Consider the following 27,322-nt stretch of genomic DNA (forward strand, 5'->3'; position numbering starts at 1 on the left):
CGAACTTCCCTGGGGAGAGCATTCCACAGATGGGGAGCCACTGCAGAGAAGGCCCTGCTGTCATGTCGCTACCCTCTCAAGGAGATGACACGTGAAGGAGGGCCTCAGAAGATGATCTCAGGGTCCGGGTAGGTTCATATGGGAAGAGGCTGTCTTTGATGCTGATTCTTTGGAGTTCTTACGATCCCAGCTCTTAACTGCTGGGATAAATAACTGTATTTATTAGGATTCACTCTTCTAACTGACTCCCGAGTCTTTCCCTACAAAGGCAAATCTTCCTGTCCTTTCTCTCTCCCACCCATCTCGAGGGGGCTTAAGGCCAGCCAAGTATCGTCCCACTGTGGACTTCCGTTCCTTTCCCAGTGCCTCATAACACATACACACACACACACAGCTCACTACCACCGCTAGCAAACGTCAGGCCTCGTTCCTGTCTGAGAACTCGCTTCCTTCGAGACAAATCGTGAGGCTGAATGAAGCTGTCATTAGTAAGCTCTTGGGGGGGCTGTATTCCCGCCCCCCTTTTTTCCTTTTTATATTTTATATCTCAAAACAATAGCTGTCTATCTGAGCGGACCTAAATAGGAAACGTCGACACCTATTCCTCCCGCTCCTACGAGAGACAATGAAGCAATTGAAAATATTGATTGGCAATTAGACGTGTCTCTCCAGAGACCTCTGCCTCAAAAAGCCCAGAGCTCTCCTTGAACTTGGGACCGGGAATTTCCTTACATGGCTCCCCCTCTTGTTTAGATCTCCTTGCTTGTAAGGGAGGAAAACACATGGCATTAGTTCCTCTCTGCTTGGACTTCCTTGACCCCACCCATTGCACGCTCTCTCTCTCGTGTGTGTGTGAATATGCACAGACATGAACATGCATACGTAATATATTCATTTCTCCTCCGTTGCTCCTTCCTCCGTCCAGCTGTGTTTCCTGACAAAAGGCCTTATCACTTGCGGAAAGTGTTCCTGGAAGAGATGTAGGATTTGGGGAACAAGCTGTGGGTCAGAACTGACTAAACGTAATCCCGGCATCGTCTTGCAGGGTGAAAAAAGTGCCTGTTCACAGGGACATGTTAAAATAAGGAGCCAGGCTCTGGGCTGCCAACAAACGCACCTGCCTCCCTCTCTTTCTTTCTTTCTTTCTTTCTTTCTTTCTTTCTTGAGTCCCTCCTTGCCATATGATCCTCGATTAGGAACCGCTTTCCTCTCAAGCACGTGGTCAGCAGCCTGCGTGGAAAAGTGACCCGTCGGATCCCTTCCCTTGTTTAGTCATGTTGAGTGGGCATTTTTCCGGATGACACTCTCATCTTAAGGCAATTTCCTGATTACGAACACATTTTCGCGCTCAGGTTTCCTCTCCTGACTCACATTTCCTGGTGGTTGTCGTAGCCATCAAGCAGGGACTCATAGAATCGTAAGAGTTGGAAGGGACCCTGGGGGTCATCTAGTCCAACCCCCTGCCCAAACGCGGGGCTCGAACCCACTACCCTGAGATTAAGATTAGTTCTCTTTTTTAAAGAAAATGAAATTAAAAATAAGTATGCATATATAAGGGGACACGGGTGGCGCTGTGGGTTAAACCACAGAGCCTAGGACTTGCCGATCAGAAGGTCGGCGGTTCAAATCCCTGCAACGAGGTGAGCTCCCGTTGCTCGGTCCCTGCTCCTGCCAACCTAGCAGTTTGAAAGCACATCAAAGTGCAAGTACAGTGGTGCCTCGCAAGACGAAATTAATCCATTCCGCGAGTCTCTTCGTCTAGCGGTTTTTTCGTCTTGCGAAGCAAGCCCATTGATGGCTTAGCAGATTAGCGCTATTAGCGGCTTTTAGTGGCTTATCGGCTTAGCGGATAAGCAGATAAGCGGCTTAGCGGCTTAGACAAAAGGGGGGGGGAGGAAAAAAATCTGCAGGAACTCGCAAGACATTTTCGTCTTGCGAAGCAAGCCCATAGGAAATTCGTTTTGCGAAGCACCTCCAAAACGGAAAACCCTTTCGTCTAGCGAGTTTTCCGTCTTGCGAGGCATTCATCTTGTGGGGCACCACTGTAGATAAATAGGTACCGCTCCGGCAGGAAGGTAAACGGTGTTTCCGTGCACTGCTCTGGTTCGCCAGAATTAGCTTAGTCATGCTGGCCACATGACCCAGAAGCTGTATGCCGGCTCCCTCGGCCAATAAAGCTAGATGAGCGCTGCAACCCCAGAGTTGGCCACGACTGGACCTAATGGTCAGGGGTCCCTTTACCTTTACCTTTTATGCATATATAAAGGGGTACTCAGTCAACCAAGCATTGTGAGCCCTGCCAGTTTGATTAACTAGTGGTGTTAGAAGAGGCAAGGAGGCTCATAAAACCGCTTCATGTGGGAGCTTCCTACTAACTTCACTTAATGAAACAAACAGAAAGCGAGCCAACTCCTTACAATAACCAACTCAGTGATGGAAATATATATGTTCACATGTTACATGTTGTCTTTTATGTGTGTTGCCTGTTAAGTGTATGTGAGTCTGTCCCTTGCATCTCTATCATTTTAGAAATGTTTAAGGGGGGTTGTGTTTAAAATTGGCCACAACATCCACAGACTGCCTTTCTTAAGTGTGCATAGTTTAAAACTGCAAGCTTGCTTCAAGTTTTAGTTTAAAGAAACCATGTTGGACCTGATCAACTTAAACATGGCATGTTTTTAACACGGGGAGCCGCCCAGAGTGGCTGGGGAAACTCAGCCAGATGGGCAGGATATAAATAATAAATTACAATGGTACCTCAGGTTAAGTACTTAATTCGTTCCGGAGGTCCGTACTTAACCTGAAACTGTTCTTAACCTGAAGCACCACTTTAGCTAATGGGGCCTCCCGCTGCGCTGCTGCACCGCCGGAGCACAATTTCTGTTCTCATCCTGAAGCAAAGTTCTTAAACTGAAGCACTATTTCTGGGTTAGTGGAGTCTGTAACCTGAAGTGTATATAACCTGAAGCATATGTAACCCGAGGTACCACTCTTGTTATTATTCTTCTACAAGAGTCCCATGCTCTACCGACTGAGCTACCCCAGCTAACAGTTGTGGGGGGCATCCCATTTGGCAGTGCATCAGCCATTGTGGGCTTGGAGCAATCGACTGTATTCCATGAGGACTAGAAAGCTGCCTTCATTTTGGTTTTGGTTTTCCGTGGGCTCCATGGAGCTGGATAGAATCAAAAGGCCACAAGATCCACCATGGGGTGTAGAGCATTGGTCTTCTTGCTCCAAGATGGGTCATGACAGCAACACTACCCCACTCCCAATATACCATATTTTTTGCTCTATAAGACTCACTTTTCCCCTCCTAAAAAGTAAGGGAAAATATGTGTGCGTCTTATGGAGCGAATGCAGGCTGCGCAGCTATCCCAGAAGCCAGAACAGCAAGAGGGATGGCTGCTTTCACTGCGCAGTGATCCCTCTTGCTGTTCTGGCTTCTGAGATTCGGAATATTTTTTTTCTTGTTTTCCTCCTCCAAAAACTAGGTGCGTCTTGTGGTCTGGTGCGTCTTAAAGAGCAAAAAATACGGTATATGGTGAAGGGTTAAGATACTGACCCCCAAATGCACGCTTGGGGTTAATGTCCCTGCATGTCTTGAAAAGAAGGAAGATTTCGACAGCTGCTATTCTCTGCCTCTACAGCCAAGAGGCAGCAGTGCTTCTGAATACCAGTTGCTAGAAACGGCAAGAGGGGAGACCGCTCCTGTGTTCGAATCCTGCTCGTGAGAACAGGATGCTGGACTTGGTGGACCACTGGCCCAATCCAGCAGGGCTCTTCTTACGCTCTCACGTGAGCCAAATCCTGACCTGATCCAATCTTTTAAAACCTTTTGGTTAATCGGGAGAGAGTAAAATGTGTTGCTGCGCAGAAAACTGCCTTCTCAGAACGTGCAGTTTTTGTTCCCTGTCTTCTCTCTCTCTTTCTCTCCCCCACCCTTTTCCTTGGTGGAAAATCTCGCCTCCAGCCATTCATTCCTTGGGGGGTTTGTTAGGGCCCAATGTGAGACCGAGGCGGGAGGGGGGGGATATGAGAGAGAGAGAGTTTGGTCTCTTTGATTTATCATCCTGCCTTCCCGTTCGGTCACTTCTCTAGGCTAAAAGAGCCACGTTAGCTGTAATGTGTCGCCATTAGAGACCAAACATTAGCTGGGATAACCCATCATGGCTCACAGTGAAAAATGTCCCCTGATTGGCTAATTAATCAGTCAAAAGGGGAATGACACGACTCTTCGGGTTGAGGGACTCCTCCGCGGAGGTAAGCAGCTGCGTTGATGAATGGTTTCCCGGTAAATTCATATATCAAGAAAACTTAGTCATTTTTAACTGTGCTTTGGAGGAAATCTGGCTTCCTCATGCCCCCCCCCCTTGCCCAGCACTGTTTCTTCTTCTTCTTCTTCTCCTCCTCCTCCTCCTCTTCTAGCTTTTGCACTCCCCCCTTCTTCCTTTCCCACCCCCATTTTCTGCTGCCTTTGCTTTTTAAGGTTTCGTTGGAACGTGAGAAATGGGGGGAGTGGGGCAGAAGGCTCTGTGGGGGCAGCTGCAAGAGATATTTTGCCAAGACAGGAGTGGGGGACTCTGCCCAGCCCAGCCCCATTTCCTCTGGCAGAAGGGCAGGGGCACGTGTCGGTGGTGTGCGGGACCAGAGACAAAAGTGGGAGGAGCAACTAATAGTCAGTTTAACATCATTATTATTACTGTAGATTCCGGCGTATAAGGCGACTTTTTAACCTCGAGAAAGAGGTTAGAAAGTCAGGGGTCGCCTTCTACGCCAAGTATAAGGTGGGCGGGCTCTGTGCCAGGAGAAAGCCACCCGGTGAGGAGCCCGGCGCTGCTGCTTCGGAAGCAGCAGTGGGCAAGCTCAGCTCCGCGCCAGGCGACTTTCTCCCAGCATGGAGCTGCCCAGCGTATTAGGCGACTGGGCATATTAGACAACCCCCCAAATTACAGCTTCCAATCTGGAGGGTGTCTAATATGCCCAGTCGCCTAATACGCCGGAATCTACGGTACTACTACAGTGGATGCGAACAGGATCCGTTCCGAAGCCCCATTTGCATCCAGAAGCAAACGCAACCCGCGTCTGTGCAGGTCACGATTCGTCGCTTCTGCACACGCGCATGATGTCATTTTGACCGTCTGCGCGAGCGGCGATACCCAGAAGTAACGCGCTCCGTTACTTCCGCATCACTGTAGCACGCAACCCAAAAATACCTATCCCGAAGCTACTTCAACCTGAGGTATGACTGTACTACTAAAGGTAAAGATACCGCTAACCGTTAGGTCCAGTCGCAGACGACTCTGAGGTTGTGCGCTCATCTCGTTCTATAGGCCAAGGGAACCGGCGTTTGTCCGCATGCAACTTCTGGGTTATGTGGCCAGCATGACTAAGCTGCTTTTGGCAAACCAGAGCAGTGCACAGAAACGCCGTTTACCTTCCTGCCGAAGCGGTACCTATTTATCTACTTGCACTTTGACATGCTTTTGAACTGCTAGGTTGGCAGGAGTTGGGACCGAGCAACGGGAGCTCACCCTGTCGCAGGGATTCGAACTGCTGACCTTCTGATCGGCAAGCCCAAGAATCTCAGTGGTTTAGACCACAGTGCCACCCGCGTTCCTTCATTACTACTACTACCAAGCCCCTATACCTCATTTGGTTAGAGCATGGTGCTGACAACACCAGGGTTGCAGGTTCAATCCTTGTATGGGGCAGCTGCATTTTCTTGCATTGCAAGGGGTTGGACTAGATGATCCTCAGGGTCCCTTCCAGCTCTACGATTCTACTATATTAATTTATATCCCGTCTTTTTTCCTGGACCAGGACTGAAAGCGGCTCAACACAGATTTGAGCATTCAGATAAAAGTACAAAAAGGGATTATTGGTTTCCTTTCACTCTTATTTTTATTATGTATTCTGCGTTGTTTTATATTGTATTTCTGCGTTGCGAGCCGCCCTGAGATCTATGGATGAAGGACAGTGTACAGATTCAATAAATGATAACAAGAAGGTGAAAAAAACATTTTTTTAATGATTAAACTCTCGACACAATAAAAGCAGTACGTAGAACGAAACAAATCTGTTAACATAAAGATAGTAAAAGCAGCGCAGCACTATCAAAGCCCTTGCCATAAAATAAAATAAAATAAAATAAAGTCAGTTCCCAAAGGCCTGTTGGAATTAAACAGCATTCACCTGCTAGCAGAAAGACATCAAGGAGGGAGCCAGTGTCATAGCACTAGAACTCGTTGACATCCAGTGGACCATGTTGGAAGATTCAGGACAGAGAAAAGAAATGGCTTCTTTGCACATAGTTAAACTGTGGAACTCACTGCCACAGGACCCAATGATGGCTGCATTCTAGACGGCTTTAAAAGAGGATGAGACAGATTTGTGGAGGAGACAGGAGGAGAGAGCTCTCTTGCGCTCATGTTCCACTTGCAGGCTTCCCACAGGCATCTGGTGGGCTGCTGCACGGCAGGGGGTTGGACTAGATGACACTCGAGGCAGGGGGGTCCCTTCCACCTCTACAACTCAGATTCTGTGACTAGATGGGCCGTTGGCCTGATCCAGCCAAAGGCTCTTCCTGTGTCCTTAGGTAAAGGAATTTTGAATCTTTCTGTCTCTGGAAGCTGAGGCCAAGGAAGGGAGCGAAGGAGCAGTGCCAGTTCCCCCTTGGAAAGTGAAATAGCTGCTTCCAGTTTTGACAATTTGTACTTAATGCATCACTTGAGCTGTTGACTCCCTGACATGTATTCATTACAGCTCGGGCTCCCCCTGGTCGAACCCTTGCAGGCGGCAAAGCAATTTTCTCTCCCTCCTTCCTTGTTTTCATTTTTTTATTATTTTGTAAGGAACGGAGGTGGCTTGGAGGGGAGAGAACCTGGAATTTCATTTTTTTAAAAAAGCCAAAGGAATGCTTCACTGTATTTAATTGCCATGGATATGTCTCCCAAGGTTCCATGTCCGCCCTGCGTCCTTATCTATTGTTTTAATGAAATTGACGTCGTCGTTCCCCCCCCCCCCCCCCGATTAAATTCACTGTTCAAAGTGGCAGTGTTTTCAAATATCCCGCTGTCTGCCAGGAGCCTTGGCACTTTGACCATACGACAGTCTCCGATAAATGGTCGTTACAACAACAACAAGCCTTAATAAATTATCTTCATGAGTAGGTAGAGGTCCAGCATAGGAGATAAGAGTGTTTGGTCCAGGGAGGTCTGAGATTGGAATTCTTGCTGAGCTGGGAAGGTGGCCGGGTGATTGTTGTTTATTCTCAAGAATTTCTACCTCCAGGGCTGTGGAATAACCCCGTGCAAGGTAAAAGGTCTGGGACACGGGTGGCGCTGTGGGTTAAACCACAGAGCCTAGGACTTGCCGATCAGAAGGTTGGCGGTTCGAATCCCTGCAACGGGGTGAGCTCCCGTTGCTCAGTCCCTGCTCCTGCCAACCTAGCAGTTCGAAAGCACATCAAAGTGCAAGTAGATAAATAGGTACTGCTCCGGCGGGAAGGTAAACGGCATTTCCATGCGCTGCTCTGGTTCACCAGAAGCTGTACACCGGCTCCCTCGGCCAATAAAGCGAGATGAGCACCGCAACCCCAGAGTCGGCCATGACTGGACCTAATGGTCAGGGGTCCCTTTACCTTTAAGGTAAAAGGTAAAGGACCCCTGGACAGTTAAGTCCAGTCAAAGGTGACTATAGGGTTGCGGCGCTTATCTCGCTTTCAGGCCGAGGGAGCCGGCGTTTGTCCACAGACAGCTTTCCGGGTCATGTGGCCAGCAGGACTAAATCTGGCGCAATGGAACACCGTGACGGAAACCAGAGTGCACGGAAACGCCGTTTACCTTCCCGCCACAGTGGTACCTATTTATCTACTTGCACTGGTGTGCTTTCGAACTGCTAAGTTGGCAGGAGCTGGGACAGAGCAACGGGAGCTCATCCCGTCGCAGGGATTCGAACCGCCAACCTTCTGATCAGCAAGCCCAAGAGGCTCAGTGGTTTAGACCACAGCGCCACCCGCGTCCCTATAACCCCATGTACACCTCCATGGGCTCCTTGTAGAAGAATGCAGCCCACCTAATCTCTGAAGGCAAGGGCATGCAAAGAGTGGCTTGTGGAAAAGGTCCTTTGTTGGAGCTTTTGAAGTGGGGACGTTGGGTGGCCATCTGTCATGGGTTCTTTAGATGTGGTTCCTTCATTGCAGTTGGAGGCAGGATCTGTGATGATCTCAGCGCTTCAGCAGGTTCATGCCAGTACTGCGAGTTCTTGAGTTGTTGGTTATACGTCACTGTTTGTTTTTATCCTAAGCCTTTTTGTCTTCATCTGGAGAAAGGTTCCCACAGCTACTTACAAAGATTAATAATAGAGAGTTCCTCACCTTAGGCTTAACAGTCTAAAGCAGAAGGCACAAAAGGAAAGAGGTTTTGGGAGGGAGGAGGAAAAAGGTAAACTTGGTCACCTGTTCTTAGTTAAGCAGGCCAACCTCTCTCACTGCATGCAATTCCAAACCTGTCTTTCTATCGGTTTCTCTCACTCGCACATGCACGCCAGCCAGGTCTCGAGCTATTTAGTCCCCTTGTCCTGCTTGCTTTCTATTTACTTATCTATAAACAAACTTAATTAAAGAGCTTTCGTCCCACCCTTCTGCTGAGAAAGACCCAAAGCGACTTGCAACCAAACTTCGCCGGAAAGCAAGCAGGCCAAGGGAACTAAATAACTCGAGACCTGTCTGGCGTTACGAGCTCAGTTGGTTTAGAGTGTGGTGCTGATAACGCCAGGGTTGCAGGTTTGATCCCCACACGGGACAGCTGCTTATTCCTGCATTGCAAGCGAGTTGGACCAGATGATCCAACTCTATTCTGTGAATCCAGAGCAGCTTACAGCTGGCCAAGACAACATCCCCTGCCCTCAGTCTCGCAATCCTAAAAGACGCCATATGGAAACGAAAGGGATTGGGATGAAGCCAGTGGAGTCGTTCTGCTTCCCTTCTCTTCCTCTGCTGCACCCTGATGTTACCACTGCCCACACTGGGGTGGGGGGCGCTGGGAGAGCATGTGTTCGTTTTGCCCCTGCAGCCATTTTTGCCAGTTGGCATCCCCGGTGAGAATCAAACAGTGGGCTTTGCGTCTGCAGCTCGCCCTCTTAAACCACCGCAGCGCCCCAGAGCTCTCAGTTCCCAGCTGACGGAGTTGTCCTGCTTCCCTTCCCTTCTGCAGCCGGATGGAGGGGGCTGCTCTCCCAGCACCCTCGGTAGCTCGCCCTCTTAAACCACCGTGCCACCCCAGAGCTCTCCGCTCCCTTCCCCGACAGCCTGTTGTTCTCAGGCGAGGACGCCGTGGGTGCCAGCGAGGGGCTTGCACAAACACAGGGAACGCCGGGCAGAGTGTCACCGTTTGTGTGCCAGGAGATCTGGGTGGCAGTTCGGCGCTAATGCCCCTTGATTTATGGGCTTAGCCAAGCCTACATTTTGGGCGCCCCCTCCCTGAATTGCTGCCCTATATTGTGTACTGGTTTTCCCAGTAGTGATGTATGGCAGTGAGAGCTGGACCATAAAGAAGGCTGATCACTGAAGAATTTATGCTTTTGAATTATGGTGTTGGAGGAGACTCTTGAGGGTCCCATGGACTGCAAGAAGATCAACCCAATCCATTCTGAAGGAAATCAGCCCTGAGTGCCGTGCTCACAGGAAGGACAGATCCTGAAGCTGAGGCTCCAAGACTTGGGCCACCTCATGAGAAGAGAAGACTCCCTGGAAAAGACCCTGATTTTGGGAAAGATGGAGGGCACAAGGAGAAGGAGACAACAGAGGACGAGATGGTTAGACAGTGTTGTCGAAGCTACCAGCATGAGTTTGACCAAACTGCGGGAGGCCGTGGAGGACAGGGGTGCCTGGCGTGCTCTGGTCCATGGGGTCACAAAGAGTTGGACACGACTAAACAACAACAACAACATTTCGTCCAAGCGAGGGCCTATTCCTCTGTCCCTTGCCTTTAAGTATTTGGGAACATGGGACTTGCCTTAAATAATTTTTTTCCGGGGTGGGGGCGCAGACCTCCATGTCTCCTCCCCACCCTGCCTCAGACAGCCATCAGAGAGTTGCCCTCTCCATTTCTTCACCCCCACTGCCCACTCCGCCTTGGCACAAAGAAGGACGCCTAAATAGGGTTTTTCTGTTCCTTCAGGAGAAATTAAGCATTTCTTCTTCTTCTTTTTTTTTTTTTTAAGCCTACTTAGCTTGTCAGCCTGGATTTATATTGTCATAGTTCACTAGGGAGAGATAATAGGGACGGCTTTGATGTTTGAAACCACTGCCTCGGCTGGAACAGTGACCGTTTTAGCGAGCAAATGCTGGATCAGGCTACTTTTATTTATTTATTAAAAGTATATACTGCCCTTCCTCTTAGGGCGGTTCCCAAGATAAAAATACAGGCTAAAAGCACAAATAAATAGGGGGAGACAGTAACACCCCCCCCATGCCACATACATTTAAAAGGCTGTGAATCAGCCAAATGTGTGGTTGAAGAGGAACGTTTTAGCCTGGCACCTAGAGATTTATAACGACAAACCGCCCTGGGGAGAGCATTCCACAAATGGGAGCCACTGCAGAAAAGACCCTGTTCTCGTGTTGCTGCCCTCCAGACATATTTTGGAGGAGGCGCACGGAAGAAGGGCCTCAGAGGATGATCTCAGGGTCCGGGTCCTTCTCTCACAGTGGCCAGTCGGATGGCTGTGGGAAACCCGCAAACAGGATTTGAACACATGATCCGCTCTCCCTTTCCCTCCAGCTGCGGAGGCGTTGTAGCTAGGAGCCATGGATGGCCTTCTCTCTGAATGACTCCTTCCTCTTCTAAAGCCATCCAAGTTGGTGGCCCTCGCTGCCTCCAGTGGCAGTGAGTTCCAAAGTCCAGCTATTATTATCACTGTCATGTTTGTTTATATCCTTTCTTTTCCCCCAGCCTAGGACTCCCACAGCTGTTAAACTGCTAAGAGAGATGGCAATAACGTCATGCTCATTCACCCAAAGGGGCAGCAATAACATGCGCACAGCCATGAATGCACAGTTTTGCCCCCTGCGTTTATTTTACTCCTCTCCAAAGACAAATTCTCCTGCTTGCTCACGAGTCTGGAGAATGTCTCAAATTGGCCGACTTCTCTCCTCTTTTCTTGGCTGGCTTTCCGAACTTTTCCTGTCCTGGTCTCCCAATATCTCAATGTAAACACACACAAACCGGATTCCTTTCAGGGAGCTGGCTGCACAGACCCAGCATACTTTACATACATACTCTTTAATCGCTGGAAAGGAAGGGATATTTCTCTCTTGTCTCTCTATCTCTCTTAATGCTGTGTTCAGAGGCTCTGTGTTTCCAAGAAACAACGGGTTGCCTTAATGCCTGTGTGGACTGTGTAGAAAGAAGAAGAAAAAAACAGAACTATAAAGTTGAAAGGGACCTTGAGGGTCATCTAGTCCAACCCCCTACAGTGCAGGAACTACAACTAAAAAATCCCTGTCAGGTGGCCATCTAACCTCTGCTTAAAAACCTCCAAGGAAGGAGAATCCACCACCTTCCGAGGGAGACCGTTCCACTGTCAAACAGTTCTTACCATCTCAACGTCTAAAAGATATCGAGCATCAGAACAACCTGGCCACTATAAGGAAATTCTGCCCTTGGTACGTACATTTTCCACCTCTCCTTTTTGATTCTCTGGCCCCATATGTGCACAAACTTCTTATCCCAAAATCCAGATGTGCTTTTACACTTGCAAGACTGGATGCTTTGCCATCTGCGGTACTTGAGGGTCGATTCCAAAAGATCCTGCCTGAGAAACGTCTTTGCCCCTGTGGAGACGGTAGCACCGAAAGCGGCACATGTCCTCCTGTCCTGCACTTTCTACAAAGACCTGAGGAAGAGATCATCACCCGACTCGTACTAACCATCCCAGGACGCTCAGCCACTGCCACGATGTCCTTTCTCCTATCAGATCAAAATGAGCAGATAATGTCAAAGGTGGCTAGGTTCATAGCAGGGGCAATCAGAATAAGGGCCACTAATTGACTGCTGATCCAGGACTTTAAATTGTGCTCTTATATCAAATTTCCCTTTCCACGTATACTGTAGTGTTGTATTGTTGCTATGGCCATTAGCTAGTGCAAATAAAGTTTATATCTATCTAAAAAAAACCTCCATCTTTCCCAACATCAGGGTCTTTTCCTGGGAGTCTTCTCTTCTCATGAGGTGGCCAAAGTATTGGAGCCTCAGCTTCAGGATCTGTCCTTCCAGTGAGCACTCAGGGCTGATTTCCTTCAGAATGGAGAGGTTTGATCTTCTTGCAGCCCATGGGTCTCTCACAAGTCTCCTCCAGCACCAGAATTCAAAAGCATCAATGGGTGCCCATATCTAGTAGGAAAAAAGACAGAAGATACATATATTTGCAACACCAGCTTCAAATATCGCGCACTTTTAATATTCAAATGTCAATGCTGCATTATTCAAATTGGGATCCCTGTCTAAGGAGCTGTTCCCCTCATTTACCGTTCAAACATTTAAAAGCAGGGCAGATAGGGACCACGAGCAAACCCCTTTGCTTTCTGTTGGCCAACGCAGCTTTCCCATACAGTGATGCTTCCATATTCGTTATCATCTTCATTAAAAGGGTTTGTAAAGCATGCAAAGCAGGCAGGCTTATGCAAACGAAGCAATTTTGCTGACTTGCTTAACGAGGACTCCTCTTGGCATTGACTTCAAACGGCCCTGATCGCAGCTCTTGAGCATCACTCTGTGTACAAGTCTGTACAGTAAAAATAAAATTGAGCCCTTCAGTTGGCAAGCCGTATCAATTAAATTGACACCTATTCCCATACCTTGCTTGGCACGGGGAAAAATCAAGTGGTATAGGACAAAAGAGATGCTGGACATTTTTCACCCTCTCCTCTGCTTTCTAAATCTCTCTTCATCATTTGAAAATTATCAGTGTGCATCCTCAATTTTTTGCTTGCTCCCCAACCAAAAGCCTTGGTAATTTTTTAAAAAAACTTTCCGCTGATTCTCTTCCATCTTGCCCACACACGTATTCCTAATCACACTTATCTATATAGTTTCCTTCCATCCCGCCTCTCCTTTGCTTGAGGCAGCTTGCAGATCAATAGAAACGCAGCAGCGAAATCCAATTAAAAAGCTAACAAACCCAGTAAAGCAAACCAAAACCAAATGTCAGCAAATCAAGTTGACCTCAAGTTTGAAGGCCTGCCTTAAGTCTCAAACAGCCTTCAGGAAGCCATCTGAAGGCTTTTTGAGAAGTATCTGGAGATACTTTGGGAGTTTTTTTTCTGTGGCTTGCAGCCAGAGGCCACAGCAGAGAAGTCTCTGCTGTTCCACAGCAGCAACCGTACCCATTAAAGAGCCACCATCTTGGTCCGGGTACAAGGGTCCAGAGGTGGATTTAGGGCAGTGTGACCAGTTTCCCTGCACAGGGTGTCAAGCTGAGGGGGCATCCTCCCAAAAGACTGGTAAGCTCTTGCTTCGGGAAGGAGGTGGGGGCTCTGGCAGGGTCCTAGAGCCCTCCCAGCTCCTTCCCAAAGCCTAGTTAGTGCTTGCCCAGACGGGAAGGCTCTAGGACCCTGCCAGAGCCCTCACACCTCCTTTCCCAAGCCCTGCGCCTTGCTTTCCCAGCTTTGGAAAGGCACTGAGAGGGCTTTCAGTGGGCATCAGATTTTGGCCTCGCAGAGGGCGCCATATTACCAGGGTCCATCCCTGTTTGAGACATCTAAGCATGCGGAAAGAGTACTGAAATCCAAAGGTATGTTGAGGTCAGCTCAAGGCCGACGTAAGGCCAATCTAATAAATAATTATAATAAATAATAATAATAATCTCCAAGAAAGGAGATTCTGATTCAACATCAAGAAGAACTTTCAGACAGTAAGAGCCGTTTGACAGTGGAACAGTCTCCCTTGGGAGGTTGTGGATTCTCCTTCCTTGGAGGTTGTTTTTTTAAAAAAAGATTTATTCATTTTTCTTCTTCATTCATTACATACATCTCAGTTTCTTAACATTTATTATATATTCCTCCCTTCCTCCCCTCCAGGGCTTCCCCCAACTTCCGCTTCTGGTTTGTTTCTCTTTTCACCCACTTTGCTATCTCCTAACAGAAAATGTTATTAATAACATAACATCAAGCCTAAAAACCTAAAAATAAAAGTAAATACACTATAATATTTCACTATTTTCTAAACATTTTCTGATAATGTGAATGTTTATTTAAATCCTGCCATCAGGTCTATTGACTTTCTTTGTTTCTGTAAATATAATGTAAATGGTTCCTATTCTTTTTCAAAGTCTCTGTTGTCTTTTTCTCTTAGTCTATCTGTCATTTTTGCCAATTCTGCATAGTTCATCAACTTCTCTTGCCATTGTTCTTTCGTTGGTATTTCTCCAGTCTCCCAATTTCGTGCAATCAACATTCTTGCTGCTGTAGTGGCATACATAAATAAAGTCCTCATTTCTTTTGGTATGTCTTGGCCTAAAATACCTAGCAAAAAGGCTTCTGTTTTTTTTTTACAAAAGTTATTTTCAACATTTTCTTCAATTCCTTGTACAGTGGTGCCTTGCAAAACGAAAAACTCGCAAGACGAAAGAGTTTTCCGTTTTTGAGTCGTTCTGCAAGATGAATTTCCCCATGGGCTTGCTTCGCAAGAAGAAAGCCCATAGGGAAATCTCCAGGGACCTCTTTTAAATGCTGGCGGTGGGGAGCAAAACCTTTCGCCCCCCTCCGGCCTTCAGAAGAGGTCCTGGACCTCTTCTGAAGGCCGGCGGGGGGCAAAAGTCTTTGCTCCCCCTTGCCTGCCTTCCCGGGATAGCGGAGAAGCGCAGCGCGTTTCTCCGCTATCCCGGACGGCTTTTGAAGGCAGGCGGGGGGGAGCAAAGACTTTCGCCCACCGCCTGCCTTCAGAAGACCTCCGCTGTCCCGGGGGCTTTTAAAATGCTGGGGGTCGGCAGCGAAGGCTTCGCTGCTGCCCGCCAGCATTTTAAGATCGCCCCGGGACAGCGGAGAAAGCCCTTGTCCCCCCCCCCACCAGCCTTCAGAAGAGGTCGGGGGACAGACTGTCCCCGGACCTGGTCTGAAGGCGGTTTCCATAGGAACGCATTGATTGATTTTCAATGCATTCCTATGGGAAACCGTGCTTCGCAAGACGAAAAACTCGCAAGAAGAAAAAACTTGCGGAACGAATTAATTTCGTCTTGCGAGGCACCACTGTATATCATTTCTCAGTAGGCTTTTACCTTTATACAACCCCACCATATATGATAAAACGTACCGTCTGTTTCACATCTCCAACACTCTTTCTTTTTGCTTTTATACATTTTTGCCAGTTTAACCGGCGACAAATACCATCTGTACATCATTTTCATATACCGCTAATTCTCTCTCAATAACGTACAATCTGTAAATTTCAAATTTACTTTCCACAATTTTATCCAGTCCTGAAATTGTATATTGTGTCCTACATCTTGCGCTCCTTCCTTGGAGGTTGGATGGCCATCTGTCATGGAAGCTTCTCTTGAGATTCCTGCATTGCAGGGGGTTGGGGTTGGGGTCCCTTTCAACTCTGCAGTTGAAAGGGACCCCAATAAAATAAGGCATCTTGCAGCCTCTTGTGCAGGGCCTTAAGCAACAACGCAGTCCGTCTTCTGCCAGCTCCTGTGCCGTGGGGGGTCACACAGCAGTGCCCCTGCCAGAACATCCTCTACAAGTTCATCTCTGGATGCAGCCCATACATCTTCCCAGTGGAGAATGCCAAGGACCTGCATTGCAGGGGGTTGATCTAGATGACTTTTGGGGGTCCCAGCTCTACAGTTCTCTGATTCTGTGGACCTACGTGAAATCAAAACCCTCTGATCTCTCCTAAAAGCATAGTGATGGGTCCAATTGTCGTTCACACCCCATAATTTATCCAATTTGACCTTTTCCCTAATAATCTTGTTATTTTTTTCACCATCAGTCCACATGGGAGCTATTCCCTTTTTGGAGAAAGAAGGTTGGATATTTATACAAACCCGTAAACAAATGATAGATCAATTCTAACTGATCTATCAATGGGATATAAATATTAAAATTATTATTATTACAATGGGGAAATAGGGTCATTTGAAGAAGGGTTAGGTGAATTAAGAAAAACAAGATGTGGCTCTTATTAATGTAGACATTTGTTTTGATTCCAGGCTCTAGGAAACAATGAACGCTGTAAAGGCAAAATTTGTATTAGAGTAGATTGAATATTATGTTAAATGGACAATTCTTGATCCTGCTTGTAGAATATGTTGTCTTTTAAGGAAATGAAATCTGAATCTGGAAATTCATTGTGGTGGAGGGGGTAGTTTGTGTTTATGTTTATATCCAAGCAATACGACTGTTGTATTGCAGTTTGGGATGGGAAATAGAAAACTAATTTTTAACAAGAGAGGGAAACTGCTGGATAGCAAGAGGAAGTCCAGGCCTCGGGAGCAGAGCGTGTTGTTGTGGTTTGGGGGGAAAGTGGTCCCCTCCAGATCAAGCGTGCTGAGAAACCGCAAAGTCCACCCTTTCTGGTTTTAGAGGTGCGTGGGGAAATCGTTCACTTTCGACCGGCTTGGCCTCTTCCGCCCACCCCAGCCCCCCACCGGCAATCTCGTTGGAGCAAGCGAAAAGCTCGCCTCGCCAGCCTTGGTGTGGTGCGTCTGCGCCGGGAGAGTAGCCGGAAAAGCCGATAAGGCTCCCAGGACAGAAGTCTTTGTCCTTATCTCGGCAGAGCACATGTGCTCACTGAGTGTGCATCCTTTTCCTGTCCTCGGATCGGGAGACGTAAACTGACCATCTCCCGACAGCCAGGACTTCAAACGGGGGGCCCGGAACGTCTGCAAGGCGGGAGATTTTTTTTTTTCTTCTTCTCCCCCCACCCACCCCACGACTTCAGAGGCCAAAATGGCAAAAGTAGGTCGCTTCTTGTTTTGGGAAGCGATGCAGAGAGCTGGCCACGGAGCAGTGGCACAGGGTGGTGCTTTTGTTTTGTTTTCGCTTTTTTGATCCCATGAAACTTTCTGATAATAACAGCCGTGCCCGTCCAAAACTTTCTGCGTGTATATTTTAGTTTTGACCGGCGCAAATCCAAAACGCCTTGCTTCAGTTTGTTTTTAAGACGTTTCCCAGGAAGAAAAGTTAATAAGGCTGGCAAGGAGAGACTTTATATGCTTTCGTTCTTCAGCTCAAATTGTACTTAAGTTAGACCCGGAGAGAGGAGTGTGATTTCTTGGGAGGAGTCTTGCAGCAGTGACCCAGCGTTTAGGGACACTTGACCATCGAGGGTGTTTGGAGACAGCGGTGTTTTAAACAGCTGTCAGGAATGTGCCCAAAAGAGGTTGACCTGGAGCCTCTCGCCAGGGCAGGGCGTCCCAGGTGCCAAGCATCTGAAAGCTGCCTTTCGTGACATTGGCACATGGGCCCCTTTAATAAATAATGATGATGATGATAATAAAATAAAAAAATTCCTTCCAGTAGCACCTTAAAGACCAACTGAGTTAGTTCTAGGTATTAGCTTTCGTGTGCATGCACACTTCTTCAGATACCTTCAGGTATCTGAAGAAGTGTGCATGCACACGAAAGCTAATACCTAGAACTAACTCAGTTGGTCTTTAAGGTGCTACTGGAAGGAATTTTTTTATTTTGTTTTGACCATGGCAGACCAACACGGCTACCTATCTGTAACTGGATGATGATAATAGTAATAATAATAAATTTATGTCCCGCCCTCGCCAGCCAGAGCCGGGCTCAGAGCGGCTAACAACAATAAAAGTAACACGGTTTACATAAAATCACAATCAATTAATTAAAATACATTCTAAAATCAGTTCATTCTAAAATCAATTCAGAGTCAAATTAATGGCAACCATTGGGCTAGAGTTCTATGAGGATTACCAAAGGAGGGGGCCAGGCTGTGCCTTGGCCAAAGGCCTGGTGGAACAGCTCTGTCTTGCAGGCCCTGTGGAAAGATGTCAAGTCCCGCAGGGCCCTAGTCTCTTGCGACAGAATGTTCCACCAGATCGGGGCCAGGGCTGAAAAGGCCCTGGCTCTGGTTGAGGCCAGCCTAACCTCCCTGTGGCCCGGGACCTCCAAGGTGTTTTTGTTTGAAGACCATAAGGTCCTCCGTGGGACATACCAGGAGAGGCGGCCCCGTAGGTATGAGGATCCTAGGCCGTATAAGGCTTTAAAGGTTAAAACCAGCACCTTAAACCTGATCCTGTACTCCACCGGGAGCCAGTGCAGCTGGTGTAGCACCGGGTGAATGTGATCTCGCAGCGAGGACCCCGTAAGGAGTCTCGCCGCAGCATTCTGCACCTGCTGGAGTTTCTGGGTCAGTCTCAGGGGCAGCCCCACGTAGAGTGAATTACAGTAATCAAGCCTGGAGGTGACTGTCGCGTGGATCACAGTGGCTAGGTCAGGGCGAGAGAGGTAAGGGACCAACTGCTTAGCTTAGCGGAGACATTGGTGCGCCAATGTCTCCTCCAGCCTTCACCCACCCACCTGCCTGCCCCAAACATTTTGTACTGTGCCTTGTAGGAGGGTCCCAGGTTTGCAAAGGAGAAACCTGCCAGTACTGCTAGCTGAGATGCCCGGGGATGCTCTGTTGGGTGCATTGTGTTGTCAGCCTTGTATTATCTTCAGGGACCTTCCTGATTTAGAATTTCATCCCAGGGGCCCTGCCCACCCAGGCCAACCAATCGGGTTCTCCTGCTGGACAGAAAGGGTCGTAAGAGACTTCCTCTCCCAGGTCAGGATTTCGCCTCTGCAATGATACCTTTCCTGGTTCTGCAGTATTTCTGTCTCCCTCTTGACCCTTGGCTCTCCTCAGCTGCGATTTAAAAGAAACAACCTTGCACCAAGTCAGGCCATTGCCCTGCCTAGCTCAGCGTTGTCTGAATGGCATTTTTTTTTTTTTTTATGATTTTCACAAAATTATAAATAAACAAACAAACATAAATCATAACCTTATTAAAATTACTCTTATTAACATGGTTAAGTGACTTCCTCACTTCCCCTTGGTTGGGTTTCAGTTCATGTCCATTTAACGGTTTCCCAAATCAGAGTTCTCATAAACTTAACTTAATCACTTAACATCTTTCTATTTTTTCCATTCAAGATTAAACATTATTAGTTCATCACTTAACTTATATAAAATCCTAGGCCGATCTAGTACTTGCAAGCTATTTCCAATTAATTTAACTTAGCATATTTAACTAAATAGTCATTAAATTTCAACCATTCTTCCTGATACTCCTCCTCATTCTGGTCGCGGACTCTTCCAGTCCGAAAAATCCCTCATCTTCATCTAACTCCGAAAAATCCATCATCTTCATCTGCCATTCTTCTACAGTTAGTAATTCTCGCGTTTTCCACTTCTTCGCTAGTAAAATTCAAGCAGCAGTTGTGGCTTTTTGAGGCAGCATGGAAATTGACCACACAGCTAGATGGGATTCTTCTCTCTTCCACCCTCCGCAGGCCACTTTTTGGGCAGCAGGTTGGGGCTGCCCACCTGCCATCTGGCGCCTGCATGGGTCGAAACAAAACCATACATGGACAAAGGCGCTGAGCATAAGTAGAACCTTCTGGATTTGGCCGATGGCTCATCTGGTCCAACATCCTGTTCTCGCCATGGCCAACCAGGTGCCTGTAAACCCGCAAGCAGGATTCGAATACAAGACAAGAAGCCCCTAAACTACTGGTCCTTGGAATAAGGTTGTTGTTGTTGTTATTTAGTCGTTTAGTCGTGTCCGACTCTTCGTGACCCCATGGACCAGAGCACGCCAGGCCCTCCTGTCTTCCACTGCCTCCCGCAGTTGGGTCAAACTCATGCTGGTAGCTTCGAGAACACTGTCCCACCATCTCGTCCTCCGTCGTACCCTTCTCCTTGTGCCCTCCATCTTTCCCAACATCAGGGTCTTTTCCAGGGAGTCTTCTCTTCTCATGAGGTGGCCAAAGTATTGGAGCCTCAGCTTCACGATCTGTCCTTCCAGTGAGCACTCAGGGCTGATTTCCTTCAGAATGGAGAGGTTTGATCTTCTTGCAGTCCATGGGACTCTCAAGAGTCTCCTCCAGCACCAGAGTTCTAAAGCATCAATTCTTCAGCGATCAGCCTTCTTCATGGTCTAGCTCTCGCTTCCATACATCACCACTGGGAAAACCATAGCTTTTACTATACGAACCTTTGTTGGCAAGGTGATGTCTCTGCTTTTTAAGATGCTGTCTAGGTTTGTCATTGCTTTTCTCCCAAGAAGCAGGCGTCTTTTAATTTCGTGACTGCTTGGCATAAGGTGCTTCCTACCAAGTCAAGCCAGTAGTCTGTCTAGGCTTGTACCGCCTCTGCTAGCTGGCAGGCATCTTTCTATAGCCTCATTTTCGGGGGCCTTTCTTGGCCCTTCCTCTTGGGATTCATCGACTGGAGATGCTATTGTTGAAAGCAGCCCTGATGTCTACAGACAAAGGATGGGATATGGAGTATTTAAGCAGGGGTCAGCAAACTTTTTCAGCAGGGGGCCGGTCCACTGTCCCTCAGACCATGTGGTGGGCAGGTCTATATTGGGGGGGGGTTACAAATTCCTATGCCCCACAAATAACCCAGAGATGCATTTTAAATAAAAGGACACATTCTACTCATGTAAAAACACACTGATTCCCGTACCCTCCGCGGGCCGGATTGAGAAGGCGTTAGGTTGCCTACCCCTGATTTAGAGGGAGAAAATAATCAGAGTAAGTAAAATCTTGAGCCTCTGCACACAGTGCATCCTTACGTTATGCCCCCTGCATACCATACCCCCTTTTTAAAAAAATGCACCATGGAAAACAAAGTTATTATTATTATTTAGTAAATTCTTATATTGCCCTTCAACCGAAGATCACAGGGCAGTTCACACACACAAAAACAAAACAGTGAGAACACAGAATACATAGTAAGGCAAGTATAAAAGCAAAGCCATAGCTCCTCTCCTGCATAACATACTATGAGTTTGCGGTTATTGTTGTTTATTAGGTACCGCTGCGGCAGGTAGGTAAATGGCGTTTCCATGCACTCTGGTTTCCGTCACGGTGTTCCGTTGAGCCAGAAGCGGTTTATTCCTGCTGGCCACATGACCCGGAAAGCTGTCTGTGGACAAACGCCGGCTCCCTCGGCCTGAAAGCGAGATGAGTGCCACAACCCCATAGTCACCTTTGCTATCGCCTGCTACCAGATTTTTTTAAAATTTGAGGCTCTAGGATCAAGTAAGCAGGGGGAAAGAGCAGGCCCAGAGAGCAAAATCAGCAGGGCTGAGTATACCCTTCCTTACCCACCAAGACCGACGCACCTGGGCACAAGCTGTCGGATTGCAGGACAAAAGTTCAAAAGTTGGCCCAGGGATGGCATCGCCCTTGCAGAGTGCCCCGTGAGAACTCCATGTCCCTACATGCCCTTCTATCTTGATCACGGGCAGCCGGCTTGGCTCAGATTTACGGCACATTTCGCCGGGACCTGCCGGCTTCCCGGCCCAGCCACACCTCCGTGCAAACACGGGGCCAGGAACTGCAACTTGCTTTTGGCAAGGGACACCTGCGGTGGCCTTTTTGCCAGGGGGGGTGGGGGGAGCAAGCCTGAGGGTGTGCTTCCCTCTGCTTTGGGACAGAAAATACAAATTGAGAACAGAATGTTATAACAGCTCGAGGTGCTTGTAGTTCTTGTAGCTGCTTAAGTCTGTCCTGTAACGCTGATCTACAGACCCATTCCGGGTACTTCTGAGCAACACACACGAGCAGCTCGAAGCAATTCACTGCCACGAAACGTGGTTGAGCTTGGAGAGGGCATAAGACAGGTGGGGACCTTGTGGCAGGTCTCTGGACGGTGTGAACGCCAGACCTGCAAGGATTTCCGATGCCCAGTTGTTTACCAGGGACACCAGCAATATGACAGAGTTTTCACACCACAGTAAACTCTAATAAATGGCTTGTGGTGAATGCGCAAGAGCTATTTTTCCTAGCCATCAGGAGCAATGAGCCAGTTGCAGTTACAGTCATCTCCAAACCGGGGGTTGTGGTTTGTTTCGCTTCACGCCAGCTGCGATGTTGAGACAAAGTGTGTACTAGGCTTAGCAGTCCTGGGTTTCTCTGAGCCAAGGGCCAAGCCAAGGAGGGGGAACATCAGTCGCCCTCCAGATGTTGTGGAACTATAGCTGCCACTGGCTGTAGCCAGCATGGCTGATGATCAGCAAGAACTGGAATTGAGGTCCAGCATTAGGACGTATCATTTTAGGGGGTGAAACTTAATTTTTGCAAATTTCTTCAGAGAGGGGTCTTAAAAATACGTTTTTGGGGTGTGAGGAATACGGACTTGCTATGATTTTTGTAATGGGACAAGGTTTATTTCGGTGAGTCTACGTTTGGTGAAGAAGCACATAAAGTCCTTTCGGAAAACCAAAGAATTTTAATTTTACCTTCTGAAAGTGTCAGGAGCCCTGCAAAAGGAGGAAAACCACACACCCAGCAGATCTGGCTTACAACATTTTGAAGCAGGTGAAGTAATGTGCATTACCATCTAAAGCAGTTGTTCTCAAACATTTTTTCCTCTGGGCCACACTTTAAGAATAAAAATTGGCTCACGCCAGATCAATTTTTTGGGAAAGCGAAAAAGAACAGCTCCTGGCAGTGCTTGATTTTATACACAGAATACAACTACTTTATAAATATGATCGTGGGGCATCCAGAAAGTGTTAAACAATGCAGCTACCTAAGAACCTGAATTCAGCATAAAATATAAACAAGCCTTAAGTATACGAACTCAGCGAGAGGTGTGAGCTTGCTTTCACCGTGTAATCTCATTTATGTTAGGTCTAATTTGAGACAAACGAACTCTCGTTTCCTTATCAACACAAAGAAGCCTTTCTCCTTTCTGATCTTTCATGCTTGTCAGAGTTGAAAATCCCTGCGCACAACAACAGGTCATGGAAAAGTATGGAAGAATAGGCAGTGTCTTTGAAGAGAGGCTTGAGTACTGCTTCTGGTTGTGTATTCCCCAAAAATTACAGTGGTACCTCGGGTTACAGACGCTTCAGATTACAGACTCCCCTAACCCAGAAATAGTACCTCGGGTTAAGAACTTTGCTTCAGGATGAGAACAGAAATCGTGCTCTGGCAGTGTGGCGGCAGCAGGAGACCCCATTAGCTAAAGTGGTACCTCAGGTTAAGAACAGTTTCAGGTTAATAACGGACCTCCGGAACGAATTAAGTTCTTAACCCGAGGTACCACTGTATTTTGATACTATCAAAGGTACCACTGTATTTTTGATTGTCCTTGAATCTTCCTGCCGGTCCTGCCACCCTCTCCTGCCACACCCTTTGACAACCACTGCTCTGAAGAGAGGTGGGCCTCTGGAAGACCACTGCACCCAGAGTTTAGGGTAAAAGATAAAGGGACCCCTGACCATTAGGTCCAGTAGCGGACGACTCTGGGGTTGCGGCGCTCATCTCGCTTTACTGGCCGAGGGAGCCGGCATACAGATTCTGGGTCATGTGGCCAGCATGACTAAGCCACTTCTGGCAAACCAGAGCAGTGCACGGAAATGCCATTTACCTTCCCACTGGAGCGGTACCTATTTATCTACTTGCACTTGGACGTGCTTTCAAACTGCTAGGTTGGCAGGAGCAGGGACAGAGCTTACCCCGGCATGGGATTCGAACCCCTGACCTTCTGATCAACAAGTCCTAGGCTCTGTGGTTTTACCCACAGCACCACCCGTGTCCCTTAGGGTAGCCTTTCCCAACTTGGTGCCCTCCAAAACGTTTTGGACTTCAGCATCCATTGGTCCCAGCCAGCATGTGAGATGCTGGTGGAGGTACATTACAACCGCATCTTACATATGTTCCGGGATATACACAACCCCCTGCCTCGCTTGGGATTTAACTTGTGTGATTTCAGCCAGCCAGATGCCAGGGGCTGGATTGAGGAGGGATGCTGGTTTGCAGAGTTCACAGGTTGCAAAGGGTAAAAGCTGGGAAATATTGAGGGAGCCTGGGAAGCAGCAGGAAGAAGAGGCACCACGGGGAGAGTGAGCTGGCAGACTCAGTGTCTTCGAAGAGCATTCCTGAGCCCCCCCTCTCCCAAAACTAGGCGGGCACTGAGGGTGATGGAACAGAAAATTCAGAGGCAGAAAGCTCAGTTCAGCCGGCGCAGGAATGACATAGAACAAGGGTAGGCAACCTAAGGTCCGTGGGCCGGATGCGGTCCAATCGCCTTCTCAATCCAGTCCGTGGACGGTCTGGGAATCAGCGTATCATTACATGAGTAGAATGTGTCCTTTTATTTAAAATGCATCTCTGGGTTGTTTGTGGGGCATAGGAATTCGTTCGTTTTTTTCTCCAAAAATATAGTCCGACGCACCACATGGTCCGGCCCCCTGCTGAAAAAGTTTGCTGACCCCTGCTCTAGCCCATGGGTAGGAAACCTAAGGCCCAGGGGCCATATCCAGCCCAATCGCCTTCTCAATCTGGCCCATGGGCAGTCCAGGAATCAGTGTGTTTTTACATGAGTAGAATGTGTCCTTTTATTTAAAATGCATCTCTGGGTTATTTGTGGGGCCTGCCTGGTGTATTTACATGAGAAGAATGTGTGCTTTTATTTAAAATGCATCTTTGGGTTATTTGTGGCACGTAGGAATTAGTTCAAAAAAAAATTTCAAAAATGTAGTCCACCCCCCCCCACATGGTCTGAGGGACAGTGGACTGGCCCACAGCTGAAAAAGGTTGCTGACCCCGACATAGAATAAGGGAGACGGAGCAGGGTTGGGCTTTACTTGGATCAATGCCATTATTTAATAGAGACAGAGTTCCTTTGTCTCTCTCTCTCTCTCTGTGAATACTGAATAAATTACGTGGTGTGGGTTAGACCACAGAGCCTAGGACTTGCCGATCAGAAGGTCGGCGATTTGAATCCCTGCGACGGGGTGATTTCCCCCGGTTCTTGCTCCTGCCAACCTAGCAGTTCAAAAGCACGTCAAAGTGCAAGTAGATAAATAGGTACCGCTCCGGCGGGAAGGTAAACAGCGTTTCCGTGCGCTGCTCTGGTCCGCCAGAAGTGGCTTAGTCATGCTGGCCACATGAGCCGGAAGCTGTACGCTGGCTCCCTCGGCCAATAAAGCGAGATGAGCGCCGTAACCCCAGAGTCGTCCCCGACTGGACCTAATGGTCAGGGGTCCCTTTACCTTTACCTTTTAAGAACTCTTTTTGGTTATCTGTTTGCCTGCCACCAGGGGAAGGATTGTAAGTCCCCGAAGCCTTGACACCAGCCTCCCAAGCGCGTATGGTTGAAATCACGCAGGCTAAATGTATGTGAGATGCAATGTTACTGTACGGGCATAGGGGGTGCCCATGGGTGCCGTGTTGGTGACCCCGATTAGGAGCTCTTGACCTGGAGACCAGAGCTATAAGGAATTCAGGGCTACTGTCCGTAATCTAGTTGCTGCCACACAACTGTTCTGCCACAAGGACAAACTGAAAGCTTACCCCCAGCCCCTGGGCAAGTTCCCAGCTCCCCAGGCTTTGCATCTGAACTTCCTTTGACACCGGGTTGCAAAAAACGAGGGCTCTGCCAACGTATTCCTGGGTGAGCAACGGGCTGCGTGGAAGCCTCCGGGCTTTTCTCATAATCCCTGTTTCTCTCCCGATTCGGGATTCCAGCAAAACAGGAAATGCCTGTTGCTTCCACCCTCCTGACAGGATTGATCGGGTTGTGCAGAGTTAATTAATTCTACCGGCTACCCCACCCCACCCCCCACTCCCAATTAACAAATCTTATTTTATTTCATGACGAACCAGATTATTTGTTGTTCTTCCTTGAAGCTTCTTTCTTTTTTCCAAATGAAATAAAACTTTTGGCACATACACAGAACAAGGCTGCTAAAAGATTGTGGATCTTCTTTTGCACATATTAATAACATGAAATAAAAGTGGAAAGGGATATCTAGAGCTAAACATAGAGGAACAAATTTGCCTACAGAGATTGAAGATAATAAATTAACATCACAAGTTTCCAAATAATACAATTGGGTTTACGTTATCCTGTACCTTACCACTCCGGTACATAAAAAAAAATAAAAAATACTCCGTTTCTTAATCAATGCATTATTCTTGTTGCCTTTCCTGTGTTTAACCACGCATACGACGTCCCTGATTTTAGTTATCCATTCTTTCGAGGATGGTGTTCTCAGTCCCCAAATAATAACGCTAGCAGCAGTTAAGAGATGTTGCGTTAATTCCCATTGATGTCCCCCAGCCTCCATTTGCCTAAATAAATAACTAAATGAATTGCCTTTCTCCCGTCTCCCTTCCCCGCCCTTCCCAGAGGGTAACCAACCAAAGTTCCCAGAGCTGCCAGTTATTCCCAATTTCAAAAGCCTAGTACATGGTTTCCTCATCTCTCAGAAGCCAAGCCCTTCGCTTGTTGACACAGCTTCCTCCTCTAATCTCCGCTGGAATCCTTTTCCGTCTTCAGGGTTTTTCCAGGCTCCTGATGGCATCATTTTTTCCAAAAGTCTTATCTTGGCCATCTCCTTTAACAACCCATTCTTTTTATTTATTTATTTTTTAAAAATTAGTTTTACAGTTTAATATTCCACATATTTATCATATAAAAGAGAAATAATAAAAGAATCTAAATATCTCCCTCACCCTATGACTTCCCTCAACTTGCCCTTCCGGTTCATTAAATGTTTATTACTTCTGCTTAATTTGTTTCCCCCTATTTCGTTAATCTTTTAATTAAATGCTCTTACGCTATATTCTTATCATTTTTTTAATACCATATTTTCTTTCCAATTATGCCTTACACTTAATTAATTTCCAAATTGTTGTTTCTTAATCTTTACATTTGTTTCCTTAATTGTGTTTACTCAAATCCTGCCAATGAGTCCATTTCTTTACAGTATTTCTGTAGATACAGCATAAACGGTTCCCAATCGTCTCTATTGTCATTTATCTCTTAAGTCTTCCCATGAGTTTCGCCATTTCTGCGTATTCCATAAGTTTAACTTGCCATTTTTCTTTTGTTGGTATCTTGTTGTCTTTCCGTTTTTTAACACCCCATTCTTAATCCACCCGACTGGGGGCCTGTTAGTGCAAATTTCTTTATTCTTTCTTTTTTACTTTTAATTCTGATTTTTCCTTACTCTCCACCCCATTTCCTCAAGCCTTTGTTCTTCCTTCCAAATCCCCACTGGTTACTTGGCCAAACCTTGTGGACAGAACAGTCTGCAAATCGAAACACTCAGCTGCCTAACA

The 27,322-nt window shown here is 47.4% G+C and overlaps 1 protein-coding gene and 1 long non-coding RNA gene across 2 annotated transcripts in view; both read left to right on the top strand.

The window, feature by feature from the left end:
- The window catches only part of PINX1 (PIN2 (TERF1) interacting telomerase inhibitor 1), a 51,551-nt gene that overhangs the window by 15,780 nt on the left and 8,449 nt on the right, over nucleotides 1-27,322 (top strand). The window lies entirely within an intron of this gene.
- Nucleotides 10,997-25,948, top strand: LOC309338145. The gene is made up of 2 exons (XR_014154758.1): nucleotides 10,997-11,401; nucleotides 25,556-25,948. It is a non-coding gene; the product is annotated as an uncharacterized lncRNA (long non-coding RNA).

This window comes from Podarcis erhardii (genome assembly GCF_964252035.2).
Source record: "Podarcis erhardii genome assembly, chromosome: 3".
Classification (NCBI taxonomy): Eukaryota; Metazoa; Chordata; class Lepidosauria; order Squamata; family Lacertidae; genus Podarcis; species Podarcis erhardii.